The 15,601-nt window shown below is 43.8% G+C and overlaps 1 long non-coding RNA gene and 1 pseudogene across 1 annotated transcript; both read left to right on the forward strand.

Moving 5' to 3' along the window:
- The window catches only part of LOC136485063 (tau-cadinol synthase-like), a 29,981-nt pseudogene extending 19,002 nt beyond the window's left edge, over positions 1 to 10,979 (forward strand).
- A 1,569-nt stretch (positions 10,980 to 12,548) lies between these two features.
- On the forward strand, positions 12,549 to 14,738 carry LOC136484934 (uncharacterized). Its single transcript, XR_010766268.1, has 5 exons — positions 12,549 to 12,864; positions 13,611 to 13,689; positions 13,906 to 14,014; positions 14,143 to 14,263; positions 14,681 to 14,738. It is a non-coding gene; the product is annotated as an uncharacterized lncRNA (long non-coding RNA).
- Positions 14,739 to 15,601: the final 863 nt, after the last annotated feature.

Consider the following 15,601-nt stretch of genomic DNA (forward strand, 5'->3'; position numbering starts at 1 on the left):
TCTCCAGATGTTACAGATAATATTCTCCGAGCAGATCACCGAGTTTCACCATTGCCATCTATCTCGTCGAGCAGGTCTATGTTGTTGGCCAGCTTTTTTGCCGTGTCCTCCACCTCATCCTCCAGCTACTGAGTCTCTACCTCGCCCATCCCTTTGGCGAATCCGACACCTATTGCCTGAAGGTTAATGGATTGATAGTGGGACCAAACCACCACAAGGGCGTGAGTAATGGCGGTAACAATGGCGTCGCGGTTGAAGCTCTCCCATGCCGCCTTGCACCTCTGGATGATGGTATCTAAACACGATGGCCTACCATCGGGCTAAGGAGCCGCCTCCAGGTCGATGCAGTCGAGCACCGGTTTAACTCCGGCGACTACAGCGTCAAACTTCTCCCTTTGGGTCCTGGCCTCCTGCACTAGCACATCAAACTATGCCTTGACCCTCCGACGGTAGTCTGCAAGCATTACAAGATTCCATCAAGCAAGGAAACTAATTCAACAGTAACTCCGACCAAGAAGTACTCACCTTTTAGCTCCCAGGCCAGTTTGTCCGCTTGCCTAAACTCCTTCGCCTTCTCCTCTCGGAGTTGCTTGATGGCCTGGCATAGCTGGCCGAGCTCCACATCTTGCTCTACAAGCACAACGGTCATTAGCAATAATGATACTTTAGCAATGCCAAGCAATCTCACCGATCGGACATACCTTTCTTCTGCTCGGAGACTTTCCACAGCTCCTCCAACTGCTCGATAGCACCCCTCAGTTGCTCGGAGATAGTGGCCAGCTGCTCGAACTTGCTCCACAGCTACCTAGACATGGCCGCCAGCTGCTCGGATAGGATGCCCTTCTATTATTCTAGGTCCCACGCATTGGACTCTGCAAGGTCTCGCTCATGCTGGGCCCTCTAGATGTTTCTCTCCGTGAGGTTCATTGCTTCCTTGAGTTTTTTGTTCTCCTCGGTGAGGGGCTCCATCCTCTTTATCAGCTAGTGCCGCTGCTCGGTAGTTTGAGTTATCCCCTGCAAATGCACAATGATAATGATGAACTCTGATCTCCAACGTCAAAGACAAGCACTCTAGATGCAGTACAGACCTCGATTTGTTTCATCACTCTGGCAAGGGTGGACTTTAGTCTCCTCATCTCCCTGGTGGTGTCCTCCTCCTCGACAACCACCACCTCGTCACCGCGCTTGCGAAGGATTCAAATAGATTGGGGTCGAGGTTCAACACGCTCGATCTCTTCCACCTCATCTTCCTCCACCGTAGCTAGAAGCACCACCTGGGGGCTCGGTCGCTGGATAGCATGTTCGACCATGCCCTCCAACGCCTTAGGCAACACCATCTGCTCTGCCGGCACCACAGGCCCCTCCGCTTCGAATGCCAGTGCGGCATCAACGGCTCTAGCCTCTTCCCCCGAAGACCCGGCAGTTTCTGTCATCATCTCTGGCACCATCACTGATCCATCCGCCGTCAAAGCCAACTCTCGCCGCCACCAAGTCTGCCAGCAGCTATGGTTGACTCCTCCATAGGCTGTCGAGCAACCGAGGACTCCGGGATGGTGTTTACTGGCACCTCTTCTACTATAGGACAAGCCTTTGATTGCTGGACAATCTGGATGGGTAGGATCGGATCCTCCACATGCTTTGCACTGCATCAGATCATCTCGCCAGCCACCAAAAAAGCTAAGAAACGATAGCAAAGTAACTCCAAGGCAAGGATACTTACGGTTTGGTCTACCGATACAATTTCTTGCGCCAGCGATGCCTACCCGAGCCCCCAGGCATGGACATGGGGTCGACTTCCGTGCTCTGGGGTGGAGGTCCTGCCTCCTCGACCATTGGCCTTAGCTCTACCCACCACTCTAGGACTTCCTCCGCCCACCGCTCTAGGACTCCCGTCGCCTGCTGCTCGAGGACTCCCATCGCCTACTGCTCGAGAGCTCCCATCGCCTGCTGGGTAGGGACTCCCCTCACCCGCTGCTCAGGGACTTCTTCGCCTATCTTCGATTGTTCCTCTGCACGCGTGTTGCGCAGAGGTGCTTCAGTGCTCAGTGGAGGATCCACTAGAATTTCGTCGTCATCCAACCACTCGAACACCGCAGTCCTTCATGTTCAAGTGGTCTAGTCACCACCAAGCAAGATGCCGCCTGATTTGAGGGGAGCGGCAGCCGCCATCTTTCTCTTCTTCTGGGCCAGCTCGTCTACTGTTGCCCTCTTCCCTCAGATTTTCTCTGACACCGGGGATGGACTCTCCAACGAGATGATGACTTCTTCCTCCTTAGGCTGTAGCAGTGGCCGGGAATCTACTCCTTTTGGCCAATCGCTCCTCGGCACGCCCGAGAGTACACTGCTCTTTCCTACAAATGGATCTTCGCATGAGTAAATCAGTCAACTACTCGGCAATGACAAAAGATACAAAAGCATCAGGAATACACAACTAAGATATTTATCTGAGGAGGTAGATTTTTGCAGTGAAAGGGTTTCATCTACCCTGGCAAGTTGAATGAGGCAAGTGGAACGAATAGCTCTACGGACCATTCCTGCACAACATCCCTCGACAGCATCTCCGACCTCTCCCGGGTACCATCGGCCTCCCCCTTGAACTCAAAGGTGGGGTGGGCCCTCTCCTTGTAGGGTTGGATACGGCGCACTATAAAACTTGCTGCTACTAATCCACCATTGGTCTTCATGCCCTTTATTAAGCCAAGGAGCTCCATCACTTGCTCCATATCAGCACTGCTTGGCATCTCCGACCAGCTCCTTTGGCTCTCTGGTATGTGGTTAGTGTTGCAGTGGACTGCAGGGTGGCTCTGCTTCATGTAGAACCACCTGGTGTTCCACCCCTTCAGCGATGTACTTAGTGGAACAGTAAGGTATTCCCCCGCCATCCCATCACGCAACTAAAGATACACTCTGCCGACCACCTTGGAACCACCACCGTCTTTCTTCTTTAGCCAGAATAGGTGACGGAAGAGATTGAAGTGTGGAAGGATTCTGATATATGCCTCACAGAAATAGATGAAGATAGATAAGTGCAATATGGTATTTGAGTGGAGGTTGCACAAAATAACCACCCAGACCTCCAACAGATCCCTCAGGAATGGATGAACAGGAAATCCCAACCCACGCTAGAAATAATCCTCAAATACCACCACTTCATCGGTATGAGGCATGGAGAAGGGCTCACCGAGGGCCAGACGCCATCCGGCGATGACGCGGTCTGGCAGAACGCCCACCTCCATGATTCTGTTGAGCTCCGCCTCTCCCGTCTATGATGGCACCCACTCTTTGTCATGTCGGATTTCAGCACTCGCCTTCTGGGGGCTCGTCTTCTTCATTTTCGCGCCTCCCCTCTTCAGCGCCATTTCTCATATTTGGTTAGGGTTTTGCGGCGGAAGCAGGAACAGATGTGAATCTGGAAATGTGACGGATAAGGAGGAAGATGAAATGGCAAAGGGGCGAAGGTATGAGCGCGGGGTGCGACGGCACAGTTATAAAGCACTCCCCCTACCTCTTCGCATTCGAGGGTTTTTGGGAAACCATTCCTACGATTTGCGCTTCTCTGAATTCTCCGCAACTGAAGGTGGGCCATTACCTAGGCTTTCGCGTAGCCCCAGCCCGTATCACTGATTTATCTTCGCAATTTGTTACAACTCGCCGAATATTCGCCGACATCTCCGCCAACCATTACGGCTCAGAAATTACTACTATACAACCATTACTTCGGGGTTTTTCTCCATGATTCTGTTTTCTCCAAGTTGACTGTTGTTTCTGACCCTAGCACCACATGACTATGTCACCTACTGTCAGGCTCGAGGACTAAGTGGGCACACTTCACCTTGCGGTGAATGTGCTTTTCGGGGCTACGTCTAGGGATTGGCCGCTAGCTCGGCTGGTCTTCTATTTTTCTTCTACTTTGGACCCTGGCACCACATGACTATGTCATCTACTGTCAGGCTCGGGGGCTAAGTGGGCACACTTCACCTCGCGGTGAGTGTGTTTGCTTTATTCTAGAAGATTCCATGCCTCTTGTAGTTGAAGAAGACTATCTCCTTTTCTCATGGTCGAAATCAAAATGGCCACACTTGGTCCACTGTGAAGAAATTTCCAATTCTGAACTTGAGCTCCTTACAGGCAAGCCATACTTGGGTTATACTTCTCGGCTACGGTTCACGCTGCTCGGCTATGGTTCACGCTGCTTGGCAACTGCTCACAACTGCTCGACAACTCATCACGGTGGTTAGACCATGAGTTTAACTACTCGACTCTATTCGCACCTACTCGGACAAGCTCAAGACGGCGTTGCACAACGGGTACAAGGCGCTCGGGGACTAGCTATGGGGGGTATCACCCCGGATACCCCGGCAAACCACATGGGTTGTGCCCCCAGGGGTGGCCCAGCCCATAAGACGAAGCCTTGCGGGGCATGACTCTGCTCGGCACCTCCCGCAAGACACCAGGAAGATATCCTGAAGATACTATGAGATCTATTAGGATACGTATGATCCCAAGATTCATGTAATCTGTTATTACTTTTTGGTTATCTCTCAGATCTAACCGACTTGTAACCCTGCCCCTAGACTATATAAGGCAGGAAAGGACCCCCTCCAAACTCATGCAATATCATACGATAGCTAATACAAACCAACATACCACAGGAGTAGGGTATTATGTCGTACTGACGGCCTAAACCTGTTTAACTCATGTGTCTCTATTGCCTTCTTGTTCTTGATTACACGCCTCTCTGTCGATCAATCTACCTTCATGGGATACCCCTCGGAGGACTGCCGACAATATTCTATCGACAGTGACATAACCAATCACCTCTGGACATACATTTCTTGGGGTGGTTATACCCCATCTGAAAATACTTGGATTTCTAAAGACACATGGCTAGCAACCATTGTAATAGCCGAGGCTGCAAATCTGTTTTGACCGTTACTGAAAATGGATTATGTAGTAGTACCAATACTACGTTTCCTAATTCATCATAGAGAATCTATTTGATTAAAGGAGAACCATTTCTACCATATCAATAGGACAAACATTTTTTTTGTTATGTAAGTTATTAGGAAATGTCATACGAATCACTTGATATAATGGTGTCATGCAGATGATTTGAATAGGTTTAAAGATACAAATGGAAGGTTCAACCTTGATATAATTAATGAGCCAAAGGGACTCCTAAGTCTATACAATGCAGCTCATCTCTTAACTCATGATGAACTCATACTTGATGAAGCTATCGGTTTTGCAAGGCTACATCTTGAATCAATGAGACATCATCTTGAATATCCATTAGCTGAGCAAGTTAACCATGCTCTTCACTTGCCATTGTCAAGGACAGTTAGGAGGATAGAGGCACTGCATTATATGTCAGAGTATGAACATGAACTAGCATGCAACCCTACCATTTTGGAGCTTGCGAAGATCGACTTCAACATTTTGCAAAGTCTTCACTTAAAAGAGCTAAAGGTCGTATCTGAGTATGCCACTTCTTCCTAGACTTCTAATAAGACAAAATGTTTATTTTAGGTTAATGGAAAGAGCATGCACAATAAAGATGTGTATGTTTTTATTGTATCACATATAAACTAGAGGGGGTACACATGTCTTAAGGTTGCATGAACTTAGGCCATTGAATGCGTATATACGGTCAAAATTTAGACCATATCGATCACCAATTTTGCATTTTATAGGGTGTGCAACTGCACCTACAGTTACATATGTAGCTTTGGCCTTGGGCATTGCTTATATATGCCAAGAGGATGTTCATGTTTTACAAAATTTACCAAGGGAGCAAAATGAAAATTAGTTAGAAAAATGATGTGCACCGTGCTGTCGAAATAATTACCTTTGTTTAACAGTGTATTCTATGGCAAAACTACAGTAGTGCTTTGTGGCAAATAGGGCACCCCTTATGTTGTCCTACCACTACTTGGTGCCTTCATTCGTGTATATACAACACCCGCTTCACAGCAGAAAACCTTAATTTCAGGTGGTGGCAAGATCTTTTATGCTGAAGTGGCGCTAAGCTATGCTCGGGATCGTACTGTTCAGTTATACTTGTGGGCTCATACAATGTGCTATGAACAGGAATACAGTTGTGCAAGGATAACCATTACCAAGTTGTCAGCCCTAATAACCATGATGGATGACACTTATGATGTCTGTGCTACCTTGGAGGAGAGCCAAAATTTCAATGAAGCAATACAAAGGTATGACTAGTCCGGCTATCACTGTTTTGAAACAACCTGTGTGGATCACAATCATTAGTCACTGAAATACTCCATAAACCTCATCAATCCTTTATTTGTATTGGCATTAATTCACCTAAATCCACAATAGGATTAGATGCGCTTATCAAAACCTATGCAAGAAATCCATCTAAATGAGCAACTAGGTTTTCTAAGTGTTGCTATCTCTACTGCAAAATAATTCCAATGCTACCAACTAATCATAGACTAGGAAGGTAAAGCACACAACCAAAGGATACGGAAATAGGTGTGAAAAGTAAATGTGGTAGAGAATGCAAACTCCCGTCGACAGCCAATTTTTTCTTAAGGTATCGAGAAGACAAAGCTTCCCCCTAATCCTTGTTGGAGACTCTCACAAGAGCCAAGTTTCCTGGTCGTGTGACTCTATGGAGCCCATGGGCCTTCACCATGTGGAAGCTAGTGGGTTTTTGTGTGGCCTTCTCGCGAACACCTCCCCGTTGTCTTAACTATCAAGCTTCCTACTCAAGCATCATGGGCCTCGTTCCCTTTAGTACAAGCTAGGAAGCAACCCCACAAATGTTGTGGGTCTGATTTCGCATGATTTCAAACCTCTAGTGTACAACAATGGTGCACACAAGAACCAAATGGCTAGAGGTACGCAAACCTTACTAAAAACTAAGCCTAAGCCTAGAGTAGAGCACTAATATAGTGATCAAATTAGTCCTCCCAAAGCACTATGCTAATCACCTAATATTTCCTTAACACTTTTTGTGGCTAGAGCACTAAAGATGAGCCTCAACTCTCTACAAATGATCCTAAGCTCCAACAACACCCACATGGCCGATTGAGGATATATATAGCCCCAACACCTCCATCATGCATACGTAGACCCTCTAGACTGAAGCTCTGATGCTTGCTGTTTGGTGCCCACCCGAGGGCTCTAGTCCACATTCTGTTGCTCTACCTCGGACTCCTTCACGTTACCTTCTGGTACTCTTCCCTCAATCAAACCGGAGAGTTCCGGTGACTGCAATCAGCCGGTAGTGAGCTCCGTTCTTCGTGTCTTTTCATCTAGGCTTCATCTTCTTAATGCGTTGGACTTCATGAAAGTCTTCTAAGGTCTTCAACGATGCTCCATGCATGTCTTTGCTTGAGGAGTTCATCACTTGAGATTTAATTATGTCACCTTTGGTCCAAGTCCAACCATGCTGGAGTAAACTATAAAATGCATGTTGCCAAAATCAACTCTCTACAATGATCATGTTGTCATCATAATCATCAAAATTATAAATGGCCTAGCTTGTTGCCAATTTCTTTATAATCTCCCCCTTTTTGGAGATTCATGACAACACAACCAAAGCAAGCAAACAATACATAGCAAATTGAAACCTATCTATTGGATGCAATGCAATAGCAAGATCATATTATGCTAACTGAAATATGCATGATACCAAATGAAAAAAAAACTTACCTTGCTCTTACCACTTGTTATTGTTCCCCTATATGTGGCATTGTCGAGTTAAGCCTTCCCTAACTCAAAAATATGAAAAGTTTTGATTTGGTGATTTTTGTAATTATTATCGGTTGGGCTTGCTTTAGTCCACAAATTCTCGCCCTTTGGAATCAAACACCAAAACAGAAGACATTAGTAGCACAAGTGAGGTCAAATATTGTGATCATTTGGATTGGATTGGAATAGATCACAATACTTGACTCTCACATTACATAGACAAAGCTCCCCCTAAGTGTATGCATACATATGGTGGAAAGCAAAGCATATGCATAACCTGGCAATTAAATAACAAAGGGAGTTTAATCTATAAAATGCATAGAGAAAGTATACAAAAGGATACCAATTGAAAGACATGAATTGATGCCAATTTGAAGATTGATACCAACTGTAGAATTCCAATGAGGTATATACCACTGGAACGATATGAAGATTGAACTCAATACTTATCTCTGGGGAATTCATTTTACAGTTTTAGGGACATTTTTCTATGAAGTGTACCCAAGTATAAAAAACACAAACTCGGGCATAGAAATTTTGTAGTTGTTCTCTTCTACTCAGAACATTGAATTCAACCGGTTCTTCTACATGGAGTGCTAAGGTGTAAAAACCAAGTTTACGCAAGAGTAAAAATCAAAAGAACCTATGTTGGTAGCAATTGACATAAAAACTTATACTGGTAATAGTAGATTTCTTCATTGATGGGCATAGAAACCTTGTGGTTAACCGACTTTGTAAAAGTTGTGACTATAAAAGATGTCATTTCTAAAGTATAAAAACATCCAGTTATGCAAGTATAAACCCCACGATGTGCGATCATAGAAAAATTAAATCTAATATTCCTATAATTGCGTGGTTAGGTTATTATACATGATATAAATCTATACTTTTCTAATGATTAGATTAAAAAATCGAACCACAAAAAAACCTTAGACATAAAAAGAATGGCGTAGTATTTTTTTTGCTCGCATTTGTGGAATTCTATACTCTAAAACGCTTCATAGATATCTATCTCCAAAAGTGTAAATTTATGAGTTTAAAATTTTCAATAAAATATATTCAAAATGGATGTCAAATTTTGCACATAAATGTTAGCAATGTATTGCAGAAAACCGCTTTTGAAATTAGTAAATCGTACTTAGTAAAATATTTCCATACTACATAATAAATATTTTGACAAAATAATTTTTTTATGCTCTCTGGATTCTTCTAGGAATAAACCACATGAGAATGTGTATTTAAGTAATCATGTGAATGCAGATGGGATGAGAGCGTTGTTTCTCTTCTGCCCGAGTATCTCAAGAAGTTCTACCTCAGGATAATATTCAGCTTTAAAGAGATTGAGGATGCGTTGGAACCTAATGAAAAGTACAAAGCTTCATATGCCAAAAAATCGGTATCACATCAAAATATACCAGAAGATGGGTTTTTCATTTCCATTAGTTTGTACTCCCTCGGTCCCATAATCATAAGGACATTTTGTAAGGGGAAAAGTCCAATTTTACAAACTTTAACCAATAGTTAGTCAAATTATATACAAATTTATTATATAAACTTGCATCAATAGATTTGTATTCAAAGTGATACTGTTTTTTTAGCAAAATACAATATATTGTAAGAGAAAGTAAGGTTCAAAATCTTTTTGTTTGACCTTTCCCTATGCAAAATATGATTATCATTCTGAGACATGGGGTATTAAATAATATGTTTATGATACAATCATTTGTTTCATGCATAATGTAATTATCTTAATAAATTTCCATTCAAATAACATAGAAATTAGTTTGAAATGTTAATTAACATAAAACATCATTGATCTAAATCTTTGTGTTACATGCAAATAGAATTATTCTTCAGGAACAATGTTTGTTTATGAAATTTTCAGGAACAATATTAGTGCAACACAAGTAAGTTGAAATAGGTTGTCTTAATTTTGGATTATTTCCATCTCAATAATCCCATTTTTACCGAATATTCAGTTTAGTGACATAAAAAATGTGTTCTCAAATGCAAAAAATATTTGTGTTGCACATATTTTAAAGGCTAAAGGACCAAAGGTTGTCCATACTCTCCTCTAGCATATTCCTTATATACACAAGCTCAAGGTTTCTAAGGTCAAAGAGAAATACTATTCTATTCAAAGCCATCAGATCTGTACATTTATGATTTTCGGCAAAATCAAGTTTGCCAGAGTAACACTAAGAATTTGTTCCTTATATAGCTAGATGTAAAATTCTTGCAAGTACATGCTCCTTAGATATATGAATGCATTTTTGCACAGGCCACTGAACAAACGTGATCAGTCAGAACCATATGAATAGATTTGTTAGATGACACGTACAAGTCTTTGCTAGCCCTGAAGTGCAAGATAATTTAAACATTCAAATATAATAGGTTGCACCAATTTTGGAATCTTATCATGTTCACATAATTCACAAAATCACGTGAATTCGTGAATTTTTTATTTTTATTTTTTAAAAATGTTGAACTTGATGGTGTCGGTTTTCCTCTTATGAAAACATAATTAGAAATTCATTTTACATCTCATGTTTCAAATGAAATATTGCAAGGGGGTCCTCTGTATTTTATTGCGTTATTTTTATCAGAACTAGATTTGTTTCTTTCTTCTGTGCAGTTTCAAACATTATCAAAGTTCTATCTTCAAGGCGCAGAATGGTTCCATCACAATTATATGCCAACATTCAAAGAAAAAATAGAAGTTTCTCTCATGGACTCCGGTAGTCCATTCTCAGTTGTTGCTCTACTGGTTGGCATGGGTGATACAGTGAATAAGGAAGCGCTGGACTGGGCAATTGGTTGCACTGATGCTGTGAAAGCCTGTGGGGAGCTCACTCGTTACATGAATGACATCTCTGCATTACAAGTAGAGCCTAAAGTTTAAAATTGCCTACACCTTTTAACCATGGTTACATGACGATACTCACAAGGACATGTGTCATTTGCAGCATGGTAACAGGAAACAGGATGCTCCAAACTGTGTGCAGTGCTACATTGCTGAGTATAATGTTACAAGCGAGGTAGCCATTGCCAATATAAGTCAGATGATGGAAGATGCTTGGAAAACTACAAACAAGGCACTCTTAGAACTTCGTACGTTACATGCAGTGGTAAGACGAGTTGTCAACATGACAGTATGCTTGACACTAATATACGGTAAAAAGAAGGATGTGTTTACATTTGGCGACGACCTTGATGAGGTTATTAAACAAGTGTTCGCCAATCCTATCTCCATTTGAATAGAAAAGCAACTGCTTCATGTTGTAATTAATTTGTATCATTTTCATTGAGCCCACAAGTTTTACAATCACTAGTAATGCTGAAGAGGCATCGATGTATGTCAGTCATTGAGCCGTGTTAGTTGGTCAAAGTAATGATTGTCAAAAATATTCTTTGCTTTCCTAAATAAGCAAACTATTTATGATAATAAGAATGAAGAGTTTTATATTTTATAAATTTGAATGTTGTAAAATTATCCTCAATAGATATTTATCATTTGTAGCAACCATGTTTGCATAATTAGCACAAAGGTGTAACATAATGTTATCAATATATATAGAATGACATAAAGTGATGTTGGCTTCATTTGAATAACATATGAATTAATGTTCGAATATGGGAAAATGCACTACACACGAGGTTCCACAGATAATCAATCTTTTCTACGGAGGACTAGGAAACATATACATAAAGATCCTTGTAACCTCTACCCTCTGGACTATATAAGGAGAAATAGGGTACTCGGATCAGTACCTTCAATACTCATAGTCTACATTGCATAGGCAACTAGTCATCAGAGCCCCTTGTAAACTCGAGTATACGAGATAAGAGAGATATTCTCAACTGGATGTAGGGTACTCCATACCTGAAACAATATAAACTTGTGTCCCATGAGCTACCCTTTTGATTTCCTGTGCGTGATATGTTAATCTGCATTGCTGGAGCCGATACCTTCGACATGACCGAAGGTAAGGTAGTGGGGAGGAATCGAATCCTCGGGGTCGGCCGACCTCCCCACGTACCTATGGGCCTCCCACCTTTGTTACAGAGCTTGGTCGCATGTCATGAGGTGTTTTATGTCAGTAGGTTCACATGGTTGTGCGAGATGTTGATCATGTCGGCCCAGCCCATTGATCCTTGTGGGGTGTACATCCATCGTTCAGAGAAAACACATAATGCATCTAAGGGTACAAAACACTTAAAAATATGTTTCCTCAATTTGCACCATGATTGGGGGTTGGTGGGGCCACCAGTGGGGTCGGTCGACCCCACCTAGGGTCACCCGACCCTAGGGGTGGCCTCTCTAAACCCATTCCTTCCATATTTGCTTCCTACACATGTAAGACTCAAATACAAATGGAACTTTGTTATTTGGAGAAAAAAAATATCATTATGAAATGGTCATTTTTGTTTGTTCCGAGGTATGTTGACGGTGTTTGGTGTAAAAACGTGCCATAACGATCGTCAACATCCTGTACTATGGAAGATATATACAAGCTATTAACAACTAAAAACTAGTAGTTAAAACTGATTTTAGAAATAATTTAGAGCTGTTTGGATTGGCTTTAGAGCTGTTGCCCACATTTCCCATATCATATGAAATATTTTAATCTTTCCGTCAGCTACTGTAGATTCACTGTTCTACCTACAGTCGCATCCCGGGCGTTCCTTCTTACGGATTTCATCCCGGCCGTTCCTTGGCATCCTTATCCTCTCCCCTACCCGTCTCCCCGACCCGACGCTACCCGGCACTTCTCCCACCTCCGTCGCTCCCACCCCGCAGAACGCCGCCGCTGCCTCCGGCGCCGCCACCGCCCTCCACGACCCCTTCTCCCTCCCCGACGTTGCGCCGCTGCCGCTTCGACCAACGCCGCCGCGGACGCCGCGATGCTGCAGCTCCACCCTGTCCGCCTCCACTTGATGAAGCGCTCCGCCTCTACTAGCGACAGCGCTCCACCATCTTCCCGGCTCTGCCGGCCCGACGTTGCGCCGCGGCAGCACGTGTGCCCCAGCCTGGCCAAACCCTAGCGGTGCATCACGTCTGCGCTGCACTACCCTGCCGCCTCTAGCCAACGCCGTCGCTGTCCACTTCACGTCCATCGCCGCCACGCCAGATGTCCCAGGGTACGGATAAGGCTGGACGAAAAACTCGAAGCTCGTTAGCTCGCTCGGCTCGTGGCTGGCTCGACTCGGCTCGGCTCGGCTCGTTAAGATAACGAGCCGAGCCGAGCCAAAATTTTAGCTCGTTAGCTATAACGAGCCAACTCGAGCCAGCTCGCGAGCCGCTCGCGAGCTAAACGAGCCAAGCTTCCAGGAAAAAAAAGTATCATTTAAGGTAGTTAGATGCATGAATACTATAGTATTTTATTATACTTGTATATATATTAGCGCATATTAATTTTTTATTCGATTTAAGGTTGTTAGATTCATTTCTTTTGTATTATTATTATTCTCAAACTTTAGATAAATGCAAATATTATATTTTGTGTATTTTTTATACCTAGCTCGCGAGCTTAACGAGCCAGCTCGAGCTTTTAACGAGCCGAGCCGAGCTGGCTTTCTAGCTCGTTAGGATAACGAGCCGAGCCGAGCTAGCTCGTTATCTTAACGAGCCAGAACGAGCCGAGCCCAAACAAGCCGAGCCGGCTCGTTATCCAGCCTTAGGCACGGACCTCCTTCATTTTCGCCTGCCCTGCCCCTGCTCAAATCGATTCGATTCTGATGAATCCTCAAGCTCTGGTCTTCTCGCTACGGCCACCACGGGTTCCATTTACCTGCTATGGACACCTCGCAAAGCAAGAGGTCTAATACATCCATGTACACAAATCTATTGTCTGATGTGTTTACTCCTACACATTGATGCCTTCTAGGTGTTTGCTGAAATGCCGAGGTGAATATAAAAGAGTCATTGACTTGGTGCACGATGCACCCCGGCAAAAAAGTCATTGGGTTGTAATCTCTTCCAAATTTTATAGTGCCTTCTTTCCAACATGCATTTGGGTTATATATATATATATATATATATATATATATATATATATATATATATATATATATATATATATATATATATATATATATATATATATACACACACACACACACACACACACCAAAATGTCATCTGTTCATGCACCAGCCCTTCAACCATCTGTTTTTGTACAGGTGGCACGAAAATAATCTAATGGCGTATTCCAGTTCTTTTCTTCGGTGTTGCCATGCACAAACCTAACCTGAAGAGCCTGCACAGATAGTTGGGTCACCACAAATGAAGGTAAAATGATTCCTTCTCTTGCTCCCATCTCAAACTGCCACTACCCAATGCTTTACAATGATCAGTAGCCGACAATCCAGAACATTTACCATGTTACCTTACCGATTCTACATGTGTTGCCAATGCAGGTACCTTTCCCATCGCTATTTACATGCACCCATTACCTACATGCTGCTCTCTTGCGGACAATTGTTGCAGAACTGATCTCAGGAAATGAGATTGTACAGGTGCTGAAATGATAGCATAAAGGTGGTGTTGTCTTTATTGACGGTTCCATTTCCAGTTATGCAGAAAACATGCCATCTTTAAATTATTCTTTATTACATCACTCTGCAACAGGAAAAATGTCATCTCGAGTGTGTCTCACTGATGATTTTCTTGCCTTCCCAGTACCTACCACTTTCATATGCAGAGAAGTCGTGGAAATATCTTATTTGCATGACCATTATAGGATTGGTAAAATAGATAGGTGATTAAAGTATCTGTCCTGGCCTTCCTGTTGCCACAGTTTCAAAAGGAATCAATTAGCCCTTACACACTTTGGGTGGTTTCCTCATTACTTTGCTTAGCCTTCCTGTTGCCACAGTTTGAAAAGGAATCGATTAGCCCTTACATATTTTGGGTGCTTTCCTCATTACTTTGCTTACTATCTCTTTGATTTTTCAGGCTGCAGATTAATTTGGGAATACATACCAGGATGCTGCACTGAATGGATCCACTGAAAGGCTCTACAAACTGAGTGGTAATCATTCTTCATGCTTCAATCGATGTAGTATTGCACCTGCTTCCAGCTTGGGTTTTCCAACGATAATCACAGTGACATGCTTCCTCATGTCCATGATGATGGGATAAGTCTCTGTGTTGGCTGGTCTTTATGGGGCTGCAGCATATGGTCCTTGTGGCTGCATGGTGGTCTTGCTGTCCATCAAGGACAGCATCCTTGACTGGCTAGGACAATATTTTAGCATCTAAGACAGCATCTGTTTTTAGGACAGCATGTTAGCATCTAGCATCTTGGCATATGCTTGGCTGGCTAGCAGCCTATAAATATGTATCCCCAACCCCTTAGGTTGGCATGATATTTGTGTGAGAAATAAACCAGAAAATTGCCCCAACTCCTAGTGTCATCCTCTCTCGATGAGAGTAAGAATTTTGCTACTACCAACAGTAAGAATTCAGCGACTAACAACTGGTATCAGAGCTGGCTCCTCTTGTAGCCTGAGCATCTCCTGCTCATCTCCTTTCCCAGCCTCGCAATAGCCCAGCTGGGAGCAGCAGCAGCTCCGGCCGCTCCTGCTCACTCCTCTCCCAGCCCTCTCTCCACGCAGCAGCCCCCTGTAGCGCGTCATGTCCGCAAGACAGTCTCAGCGCTCGGTCGCCTCGAGCACGCGGCGTCGGCAGGAGGCCGAACTTGCCGCGGCAAAGATCGCTGCGGTGGTGGCAAGGGCGTCGAGGCTGGCAGCGGCGGAGCTGGCAGCCGCCAGAGCGGAGGCGGAAGCGGCGGCGGCGGCGAATGCCGCGCGTGCGGCGGCAGCGGAGGTTGAGGTTCTGCACGGCAGCATCAGCAACTCCATTTCTACTGACGAC

Source organism: Miscanthus floridulus, chromosome 10 (genome assembly GCF_019320115.1).
Source record: "Miscanthus floridulus cultivar M001 chromosome 10, ASM1932011v1, whole genome shotgun sequence".
In the NCBI taxonomy this organism is placed as follows: Eukaryota; Viridiplantae; Streptophyta; class Magnoliopsida; order Poales; family Poaceae; genus Miscanthus; species Miscanthus floridulus.